The following is an 11,329-nucleotide window of genomic DNA, read 5'->3' as shown; positions in this document are numbered from 1 at the left end:
GTCTCCAGAAACAGTGACCTGAGGGGACCTAGAAGGGAGCTCATCGGCAGCCTCTCCATTGACGGCTACAAACAACAGCTATTTGAAGATCACCCAGAGAGGGGGCCTTCTTCATCCAGTCTGTAAATACTAGGGTTTTTACTGTGGTCTCAGCCTCTCCGCATCATGCACACCCCCTGCAAACAGAGAAAGGAGAGGTGGAAACTTGGGGACACTGCACCCTCATTGGTTACACATAATAAGACTGGCCACTCCAACAAGACCAACGTTGAGATCCAGGCCTTTATTTGACCAAGTAGAGTGGAATGTGAATTTTATATGTATCTTCCAAATCTTATGGTATATTTTTTGACAGTAGAGATGTGTTTTAAGTCAGCATCTAAACTCTATGGTTTTGTAAATCACAGCAATTACTTAATGTATTTTCCCTAATAATGTCCACTTCCAAAAACAGTGCTTCCTGGGAACAAAAGTGGATGAAATGATTCTTTCTCTTTTCCTCCCTCTCTTCCTCCCCTCTTCCCTGCCTTTCTCCTCTTCTCCTTTCTTCTTTGATATTCTTCCCTTCTTATTTGACAGAATTCATTCTGTTTTTGAGGTTAGATTGTTATGGTTTTGCCCACAGACTGCTAAGTTCACAGATGGATTCAGAAAACTGAAACAAATTGCAAATTTACTCATTGGATGAAGGTAGAGTGGTGGGAAGGGAAGCCACAATCAAACACCTGGGTACTAGAAGTGACTGAGTCAATTTCAGCCCAAACCAATCAACCTCCAAATGCATCCAGAAAGTGATGGATTTTCATAGCTATAGGTGTTAGGGAATGGTAGTGGAGATTCATTAAGGTCACTCTTTGTTCTAGTATCTTTTTGTAATGCCTCCATGAAATTCAACATGACTATAAAAGAAAACGAAAAGGCATGAAAGGTACCAAACAATTTTGGAGCACTGTGTAATCCTCTCAGTGACATCACTAGACAAAGGGCCAACAGGCAACATGAAGTGGGGCCATGTTTGCTTTCAATGGCCATCTGGTCCTGGTGGCTCCACATCCTGGTGCTCAGAGCCCTTGCTCTTCTCTCTGTCCAGCTCTCCTTGGGGGCACAGATCTGAGTTTCCTCTCCCCTTTGTTTCATATATTTCCCTTCCTTTTTTTACACATCTCTGTAGTGACCCGTGAAAAATATCGTTGCTCCAGGGACTTCATTTATGTATTTTCAAATCATTCTCCATAAGGGTCTCCTCTGTCTCCCCCCAGGATCCAGGGTTTGCTGCATTTTTCACTTTTCAGATACGCTGCTATGGATTACAAACAGCTAATATCACCTCAGTTTCTTTTACTAGAAGTGAGAGAATCTGCTTCTTCTTATAGATTATATTTTTTAAATGCTGTGGAATTTTTGACTAAGAGAAACAAAACGGTGAAAAGATCAATTTCCAAAGTGTTTCACTTAACACTGCATTATGTGTTGGTGCATCCTTTATTCCTTCCTGCAAAATTTCTTTGAAAATTTTTGTTCGAAAAATTGATGGAAAAACTTTGTTGAAGTTCTGGTATAAGGCAGGCATTACACCGGCATTGTAATTCAGAGATGAGTATAACACTGTCTCTGTCCTTGTGGGCTTTTTTGTCTATTAGTGGAGTCGGAAATAGAAATATACTTTAGAACCATAGGGAGCTTGAGGGCAGGGACCAGCGAATAAGAGCTCAAGCAGTGTCTGTTAAATATCACAAAAATGATCTTAAACATCAACCTTGTGCGGACCAAAAAATTAATGCCAAATACAAAGAAACTATCAAAATGACCATCTAAAGTTTGGAAAATGAGCCCCAAGGAAACATAAAGGAGACAAAAAAAAAAAAAACCCAAAATAAAACCAGCAGGAAAGAAAGAAGGTGTTGAAAGATGTTAGACATTTATTTCCTCCAGGCAGAGGATTGGACCTCAGGGTTGCTCTAGTGCTCTCTGAAAGTTCTGTTGGCATGTCCACCGTCACATCCCTAGTTGAAAGTTGAATTATCTGAATTATGATCCTGACCATCTTTAGTGATCAAAAGAAAAGCCTGTTTTTCATTTTTCATTTGGAAGAAATCAGTAGCCTCAAATGTGAATGTATTGGAACACCACAGTTTAGAATGCAGCCATTAGGTTCACAATGACTTGGTCAGTTTACGTGCTTGCGGAAATATTTAATAAGGATTCATTTTCACACCACATATCAGCCTGATTTGGCAGTGATCCCAACACCTAGATTAATTACCCCACTCATAAAACTAGATGCTCATATCTCCCCACCTTGCTGTTTTGGTTGTATCTCCGTAACCTTTCAACATGAGATGAAATTACTGCAGCATTCATAGCCAGTGTGTGGAAAGTCACAGTTTTTGGAGTTCTCATTTCCAGGATCTTGTCATCCCCACAACTTCATATTCTTTTTGGCACATTCTCTTGGATAGGCTTAAAAAATGGGCAGAACAGTTTTTTTTTTTTGAAGACTCAAATCCCCAACTTTGTAAGCAAAGAGAAACCATTTCCTTCTAGAAACCTTCAAGAAAAGTGAATCCCTTTCTTTTCTTGGAGGCTGCACTTTTATAAATGGCTTGGCCAGATGCCCTTTAAATTAATAGCACACTCAGAAAAGTCTTTTCTGTGGAAGAATATTTCATCACCATCACATGTGACTTAAGAGTTCCCTTTTTTTCTGAAGTATGCATAACTGAATTGCCAAAGAGCCAGATTTGGAGGCGCAGGGTAGGGTGAGAACGGGGCTCTTTCTCCCTTGTCATGGACTGGGGCTGCTGTTCCACAGGGGCCTTTGTCATGCCTGTTGGGTGCTGGATGGTTGGAGCCAGACACCATGTCCAACTCGCGTCCCCTGTGCTGGGGTCTTAGGTCAATTCTGGATGGGTACGTTTTGCTTCATATTTAAGTTCCTTTAGTCTCATTTCTAGGCGTCCAGTTGTACTTGTTTCTTCCAGGCAATCTTTGAGGTAAACACCTGGTGTTTTATGTGAGGAGCTAGAACCCGAGTCTTCTTAATCAGGCTCTGCATTTGGCCTTTGCAGCTGGAAAACATGTTTGCGCGCGTTGCATTTTTCCCATGCAGGAAATCCTCCAGGGAATTCGGGGTCCATGTGGTACCTTTGAAGTACCACAAGCAATTTTCTCTTTCCTACTTTCCTCCGTGTTTTGTTACATTATTTTAATTGATGTATTTTGTCTGATGTATTATATTAGGAGAGCTTGAAGGATGATGTGCTTAGCATACAGTGTCTCTTATGATTAAATTTCTTCGCAGAAACCCAATGCCTCAGTTTTCACTTTGCTCACTAGCCCTGGTGCTGGGTTACAACGATGCAAAACAACGCCGAGTGTGCTGTGCAGGAAAATCACTCAAACACCCCATCTCTCACGTTCCTGCCCCAGAGCTGGAAATCCGTAACTCCAATTTGTTTCAAGTTTAGAAACTCTAATATTTATGGACCACATTTCCTCCCCTTTAGAGTCCTCCATGTCCAGTGAAACCTTTGATGATATAAATTTCTGTGTATTTTTTATACACGAATGTTATTTGCGGGTAGAAACAGACCTCTTATTATTTAATTATGGAAGGGCACCCAAGTGCTGATAAAGGTCGCCTAATTAGCATGTAATTAGCATGTAATTAGCATACTTCTTTTACAAGGAAGGTAAAGACAAATACTAATCCTGCTAACCTGCTTTTTATATTGGTTTAAATTTCATATAATGGAAATTCCTTGAAATGTAAAGACAGTGATGTTTTCCTTTCTTGTTTCTGTGTCCATCATGCTTGGAAATAAGAACTGCCCAGAAACAACTGTAGGATTCTCTCTGCTTTGTAACTAGCTCCAGAGAAGAAAAATGAGAAAGGCCCCCTTCCTTTGCCACAAATATTTAACTCCAAGCAATTCACAGAGTCCCTGGAAAGAATCTTAAGAATAAAAACACACATTTATTTAAAACCATCAGATTTTGACCTGAGAGAGAACAGCAAAGAGATACAGCATCAAATACTATTTTAGAAATAATACGTAGAAATGTGAAGAAAAGTAATTCTGTCTTTTTTTTTGCACAAGTGATTCATTATGATTCATTACTCCTTTCTTTTTCCATTTCCTTCTTTCCCTTTAATGTTTAAATTGTGCTTAAATTTACCGTGCATTTCTCGGTAGAAGCTTCAAATAATGAATTTATGATGATCCTCCCCACTGCTTAAGTGGTCAGGGAACCTCTGACCTTTGGAAGGGTAGAATCTTTTTTTTTCCTTTCTTTCTTTCTTTCTTTCTTTCTTTCTTTCTTTCTTTCTTTCTTTCTTTCTTTCTTTCTTTCTTTCTTTCTTTCTTTCTTTCTTTCTTTCTTCCTTTCTTTCCTTTCTTTCCTTTCTTTCCTTTCTTTCCTTTCTTTCCTTTCTTTCTTTCTTTTCTTTCTTTTCTTTCTTTCTTTTCTTTCTTTCTTTCTTTCTTTCCTGTGTTAAGTGAAGCACAAACCAGAGGCTCAATCAGTCAATTTATGTTTATTTTATCTCAAGCGTGTCAGGGTTGATTCATCCAACCCAGATTAGGGTGAGAGGCAGAGAATTGCTGAAATTGGAACAAATAAGAGTTGTTTTCAGGCCGAACCATATACAAAATCCATAAAGACTTCTCAGATATATTTTCAGTATAATGAATGAGATTCAGAATTTGGTGCAGTAGGTTGACATGGACCACAGAGCAGAAGGGGTTCTGGAATTCATGAAACGAATCGCATGTGGGTGGTTGTACGGATACTGCGCTAGGAAAGGGCCCCTTTCCAGTTTGTGTTCTAAGAATAAATGCCTCTGGCTCCATGTTTTAGGGTGTAAATCTGTATATTTACGGGGAGTACCAGTCTTATGAGAAAAGGTAAAAGTTGTTTCATTTGCAATTGAAATCCTCTGCTGCACTATTTGCTATAGAAACTATGTCCACTTAGGATCTGATCAGTCGTTTGGTGCCTTTTAAAGGATTTGCTAGAATCAGGTCTTCCACTGGGGACCCTTCTCTGCAGCCCAGAATTAATCATGTCTTGGGTCCCACTGGTCCTCCCAGCTCCTCACCCCGCTTCAGCCCCAGCCTGCCCTTCTGTTTAGTTGTCAAGATGCAGAACCATTCAATGGAGATCTGTAAACGTTAGTGGGCAAAGCTGCTGGTCGCAGGCTGAGCGTGTCCGGGAGCTCTCACAAGAGCGAAATAGGGAAGTGAAAGAGTCAGGGTCACTGGTGGGGAGGGAGGAAGGAGGAAGGAAGCCGGTGAGATAGTATGATTCCTGCTGCCTCGAGTTGTGTTTTTGCTGGCAGAACCGCTCTTTCCTCTGCCCTCTGCTGCGGCATCGACCCTGACGCCCTGCCCGGTGTGCCGTTGCTGAGAGATGGCCCCACAGAGGATCTGAGTTCATGTGTTTCCAAGCGTGCTGATGATTTTTAATCAATACATTTGTCTCTGTCTAAAACAATCGTGAAGGTAAAGTGCTTTTGTTCTGCTCAAGAGATAGAAGTCTATTCGTGATTTCACCAAGTACAGTTCAGTTTTTCGATGACTTTAATGAAGCATTCATTAAGATACAGTTATGAAATAACTGAAAGAGATTATCTTTTAAAAAAGTAACTTTCCACCTGGAGCTCTCCTATCTCCTTCCAGGAGATTTGGGAGTCTAGAAAAGCCCATCTCTGCAGGGGTGTGATGGCGAAAATGCAGGGAATAATTGGTTCCATTCATTTTAAAATTCCTTGTAAAACCACGAGAAATTAATTCATAGTCAAAAAGTACCAAAGCCTCAGAGGAAGCCATTGTGTTTTCACAGATATTTGTGGGGTGGAGTCGGGTGGGGAGAGATAACTAGTGATGAGTCGAGTTTTTCTTAGAAAGTTCATTCATGAGAATTTTTTATATCCCCCAGGAATCTCCAAGCCTGGAGAAAGATCACCATCTCAGGACTGACATGTTTTGTCTTATGAACGCAACTCATACAAACATGTATATATGTGTATATATATATATGATGTTTGAGTACATTTAAATTTGTGATTCTCAGTCATACTTGTGTATTAGAATCACTTCTGGCAATGATTGAGTCCTAATAGAATTGGCGATACTGATGTAACAAATGGTCCCCAAATCTCATGGCATACTACAGCAAATGCTTACTTCTTGCTCAAGATGTGTCGTCATTGTGGGTCACCCATGGCTCTACTCCCTCTTGTGTTTACTGTGATACCAAGGTGACAGAGTAGCCTCTAGCTGGTATACTACCAGATGTCATGGCAGAGGGAAAAGAGAACCTGGCCAAGTGCCAGCTGGCTCTTCCCACGAGTGCTCAGTTTCACTGGCCAGGGCAAGTCACGTGGCCCAGGTTAACCAGGGGTTCCATGAAGTATGGTTCTCCCCAGGGAGCCTCAGAGAATTTTTGTGAATAATAATACCATCTCTCACAGGGACATTTAAGGAATGCAAATTTCCTTGATTGACTTCAGATCTGTTAAGTAAGAATTTCAGGATGGGGCCCGAGGAACTGTATTTTTAAAAGTTCTCTAGCCAGTATGATGAGTAAGCAAGGTTGGGAAACACTGACTTAGATGAGAAAAGTCTATGTTAGGCCATTGCAGGGATGGTTATCAGTTCCTGCATGTGTTTTCTGAAAAAACAGATGACTGCATGTTTTATTCTTACATAGTCAGATAGTTAAATAATTAGGAGAACTGGGGGTTTTAGAAGATTGCTTTTTTAAAAGTTTCAGATATCCTTTTTTTTGTTGAAGTATAGTTAATTTGCAGTGTTGTGTTCATTTCTGGAGTACAGCAAAGTGATTCAGTTATACATATATACTCTTTTTCAGATTCTTTTCCATTAGAGTTTATTACAAGATACTGAATATGGTTCCCTGTGCTATACAGTAGGACCTTTTTGTTCAAATATCCTTTTTTGATAGGATAATCTTAATATATAAGTATAAAATAGTCTCAAAGTTGCTGTTTGCTTCATGGAACATTGTGATTTATTTGATGTTAAGAACACCTTCTGGTTATAAAGTATGAAACATTCACGGGTAATGGATGAGATCATCATATAAATTAAAAAATTGTAACCCAGTGAGGTTCTGCCTGAGAGACCTGGCCTCAAACACACTCAGAGGTGTGTGGTTGGGTTTGGGGCTAACATTACAGTAGTGCTTGCACCCTTGGTGGAGGTGAAATAAATCATGCGTTTGTGGATATCGGAGTGTTGGGTATTGTGAGCTAATGGTAACTACATGAATTCCATTTGGACACTCACTGCAGGTGCACCACCACATGAGCCATGTTAGGACCATGGAAAGAGCTCTGGATTAGAATTTAAATGCCCCTTCAGGGTCAGCCCTGAACACTGTTCTGTGCTGGTTTGTAGGACAGTCTCTCTTTTACTCTGTATATGAGACATTTATGGGGAGGATGGTGGTGGACTCCCCAGTATCCATTCCACCTACTCCATCGGGTAGGAGCTTTCAGTGGGCAGCACTGACTTTCCACTTCAAGCTTCAGTGTGGACCTCTGGGTAGATTAAACCCATCTCAATCCCCGGGACCTCAGTCATTGGTTTAGGTCGCTCAAGCCTAAGTCAATCGGATCAGGGCAATTCCTAACCACAGAGACAGGCTCAGACATTGGCCCATCAGAAGGAAGCTGAAGAGTTTTGCTGATCATCCAGGGAGCTCACTGGTCTGGTATAAATGAGCTGTCTACGTATCTGGGGGGATGTTTGCCCACCTGCTCCTGACTTGGCTGTCGGAGATGACTGGAACCTTCTTTCACAGCTTTGTCAGCCTCAGAGACACTGGCCTCTTGCTTGTGGTTCCAAAGCAGGCAGGAAGGCACTCTGCTGGCCTGCTCCTGCTCACTGCACAGACCTGGAGTGACTTGCTAATATATACTGAGGTTGGCTCATGTTCCCGATTCTTCTCGTTCTGCTATGAGACAGTAGGGGTGAGGAGCAGTGATTAGTCCTCGAATTACTTGCACTGGCTTGTTTTTGATACCCACAGCTTTTTTGGGAGGGAGGAGAGGAGGGAGGGTGATTAGAAAGGCTCTTAGACAGTATGGAGCTAGCTCCTTAATCTGATAAAGCAGCAAACCAACGCCTGAGAGATGAAATGTCTCACTCCAAATGACTATAGAGCTAAGTAATTCTAGATCTTATGCTCACCTGTGCATTCTGATTCTTTAGCTACTCTCGTTAGGAGATGCCATACACCGAGAGCCCTCCGGTCTGGGGCACCATCGCCCCTTATCTGAACTACTCCAGTGGCCTCTTAACCGCCATCTCCATGTCTACCAAAATGCCCCTGATTCATTTGGGCGGAGCCTGATATGTCAACATTAGTCTCATTCCCTTGGATGTCTACTTGGTACCAGCATCCTGACCACTATGACCAAACTTTGCAGCAAATTCTGGCCCAATTCATTGATCACTCTTTCCTTGTTTTCTCTGGGACTAGATAGGTCCCATGAGTTCAAACACCCAGAGGCGATGATGTCCATCTCTGTGTACTATTCTGTCATTCCATTTCATGGTGAGGTCAGTCATTCTCAAATCATCACTTGGTTCTCCTCAAAGACCCAAGTTATTCATAAGGTTATAAATAGCCTGATACTTATAAGATACCATACATAGATATCTTAGCTTACTTAACCTTATTGATTTTAATTTTATTAAATTTTTATTTCTTTTTTTTTTTTTTTTGGAGGGGAGGAGGTAATTAGGTTTTATTTATTTATTTATTTAATGGAGGGATGGGATTGAACCCAGGACCTCATGCATGCTAAGCACACACTCTACCACTGACCTATACCTTCCCCCTGCCTTACTGATTTTTAGAGTCAAGATAATTGGCACTCAGATAGCTCCTGGTGAGTAAACAAAGTGTGGCTTTATTCAAGCTTATGACACTTTGGGGACATTCAATTCCATGTTGTATAGACCAACGGTCTCCAACTTAGGATGATGCTGTCCCCCAGGGGATATTTGGAGTCTGGAGACGTTTTTCATTGTCATGACTGTTGGGGAGGTACTCGTAGCATCTAGTAGACAGAGGCCAAGGATGCTGCTAAACATCTTTCAGTGTATAGGTCCATCCCCCACAACAAAGAATTACTTGTGCAGCTCAACATGTCAGCAGTGCCGGGGCTGGCAAACCCTGGTGTAGATCGTGTGATTTTGATGCTGGTAGATCCTAGCATAATGTAGAGGCACTTATTTTCCTTTCCTGATGTTATTAAGTATGAAAAAAGGACTCTTTCAGTCAACTTCTTTGGTAGAAAATACAAATCTCTATGCTGGTAGGAAGAAGGATGAGAGATATGGAAAGGAGCAGAGTGGAAAGGCATTTTATAATTTGTAGAAGACAAACACCATTGAATTAGGGACCTGGTAATTCTCCTTCCTCCATGGAAATTAAAGCAGTCAGTTGCTCCAAGAAGCTGCTTCTGGAGGGACAGGGAGAGAAGCCAGCCAGTAGCCTCAGGCTCCTGATCTTTAACTTCTTGGAAGCTGCAAATGGCTACAAACCAGTGTGGCCTCAAAATCAATGGCAAAAATCCTCATGTCACGTGCACCCCAGCTGAAAAATAGGGTCATTCTGCAGGATAACATGTCTGGGATTTTTTTTCCTGAAGCCCCTTTAAGGTTTCCATAGGCAACAGTGATCCTCTCTGTTTGAGGTCTTCCTGAAACCCAGCGACTCAGCTTCTCTCTGGATGTTTCTGTAGGTACTTTTATGGGTTAGAAGAGGGAAATGTGGCTCAACACAGGCAAGCAGAAAGAGCGTGAAAGTTTGGCGGCAGAGATGGGGTAAAAGGGTGGGAATCAGGGATGTCATTGCTGGAAGTGCGGGATTGTCAGAAGTGTCCTGGACCAGGCCCTGAGGGCACTGGGGAGGGGCAGCGAAGCTGGCAGCAGGAATGATGACACATCCTTCGTCTTGCAGGAAACTGAAGGGCTTCTGCTGCCCAGGCAACTGCAGGCAGGGCATCTTGTCAGATCCTGTGAAACGTAAACACTCAAGCAGCTGAAACCAATGTGGCTTTGTTCATGGTGGAAAGGAGCGCTTTCAGGGAGCTTCTAAGGAGAAGGCGTGGAGGTGGGGAGAAGGCTGGAGGGACCAGGACCTGAGCGCTCGCTGTCAACTGGCTGGCGCAGGGAAACATGTTCTGAGAGCTGGGAGCACAGGTGGTTTGGGGCAGCTGATCAGCCTGCCATCCCTTTCAGAAATGCTCAGCCTTTTGGACTTTTTTTTTTTGGCCATTCGTATTTCTTCCGTTGTGCTATGATAGTTTTTGAGTTAAACACGAGAAGTCATCATTGTTAAGCAATTAACAGCATTTTTAAGCAATTAACTTTGCATCTTTGTTCCTGACAGAGTCCTTTGGCACATAATAGGTGCCTATTAAGTGTTGAGTGAAAGAAAGCACCTTGTGGTGGGGAGGGTATAGCTCAGTGGTAAAGCGTGTGCTTAGAATGCATGAGGTCCTAGGTTCAATCCCCAGTATCTCCGTTAAATAAATAAATACCTAATAATGCCCCCCCAAAACAAAACAAAAACCATCTTGTTGGAGATTAATTCAGCACCTTGGATCGCACCTTACAACCAGAGCGGGAGTAGTGCAACCCAGAAGTAGAGCAGAGGGGTTCATTCAGCGAAGCCAGGACAGAAGACACACCAGCTAGGCGGCAGGTCCTCAAGATGAAGGGACAAATCACAGTGTCTTGTGTCCTTTAGAATCTGACAGTCATCACAGATTTTAACAATATCTGCAGAGCCAACCTTGATATTCATGACTTAGCCTTCTTGCTGTGTCCTGTAGCCTCCAAGACCACCAAGACATGCCGGAATTTCTAATTGTGCTGAACTGCACACTTGAACCATGCTGAAAATTAGGCTGGGATGTGTGATCAGGCCTGGAGGCCTTGTTTCCCTCAGAGCATCTGCAGTAACTCTTGTCGTGTGATAAAATATTTCATGTCAAACACGCCCTCACACCATGAATCACTGCAGATTGGAGCAACCTTTCGGGAGGACCATTTGGCACAAGTATCAGGAGCTTTAAAAGTGCTCTTATTGTTTCGTTAGAACAAGTGATTGCTTGACTAGGAATTCAAGCGAAGGAAAGAGATGTACATACATAAAGGTGTATCATCAAAGAATGTCATTTAAGCATTGAAAGTTGAGAAAAGACAAATCCAAAGGTCTAGGAAATTGGCTAAATTGTTTACAATAAATCATGTACCTTCATTAGCTGTAGAGGCAACTAGCATAT

At 42.1% G+C, this 11,329-nt stretch overlaps 1 non-coding gene across 1 annotated transcript; it reads left to right on the top strand.

The window, feature by feature from the left end:
• Positions 1–10,493: 10,493 nt before the first annotated feature.
• Positions 10,494–10,566, top strand: TRNAS-AGA (transfer RNA serine (anticodon AGA)). Its single transcript has one exon. It is a non-coding gene; the product is annotated as a tRNA-Ser (tRNA).
• The last annotated feature ends 763 nt before the right edge of the window (positions 10,567–11,329 follow it).

Source organism: Camelus dromedarius, chromosome X (assembly GCF_036321535.1).
Source record: "Camelus dromedarius isolate mCamDro1 chromosome X, mCamDro1.pat, whole genome shotgun sequence".
Taxonomy (NCBI): domain Eukaryota; kingdom Metazoa; phylum Chordata; class Mammalia; order Artiodactyla; family Camelidae; genus Camelus; species Camelus dromedarius.
Note: the sequence above shows the minus strand (reverse complement) of the source record. Positions and strands in the feature narration are given on the sequence as shown.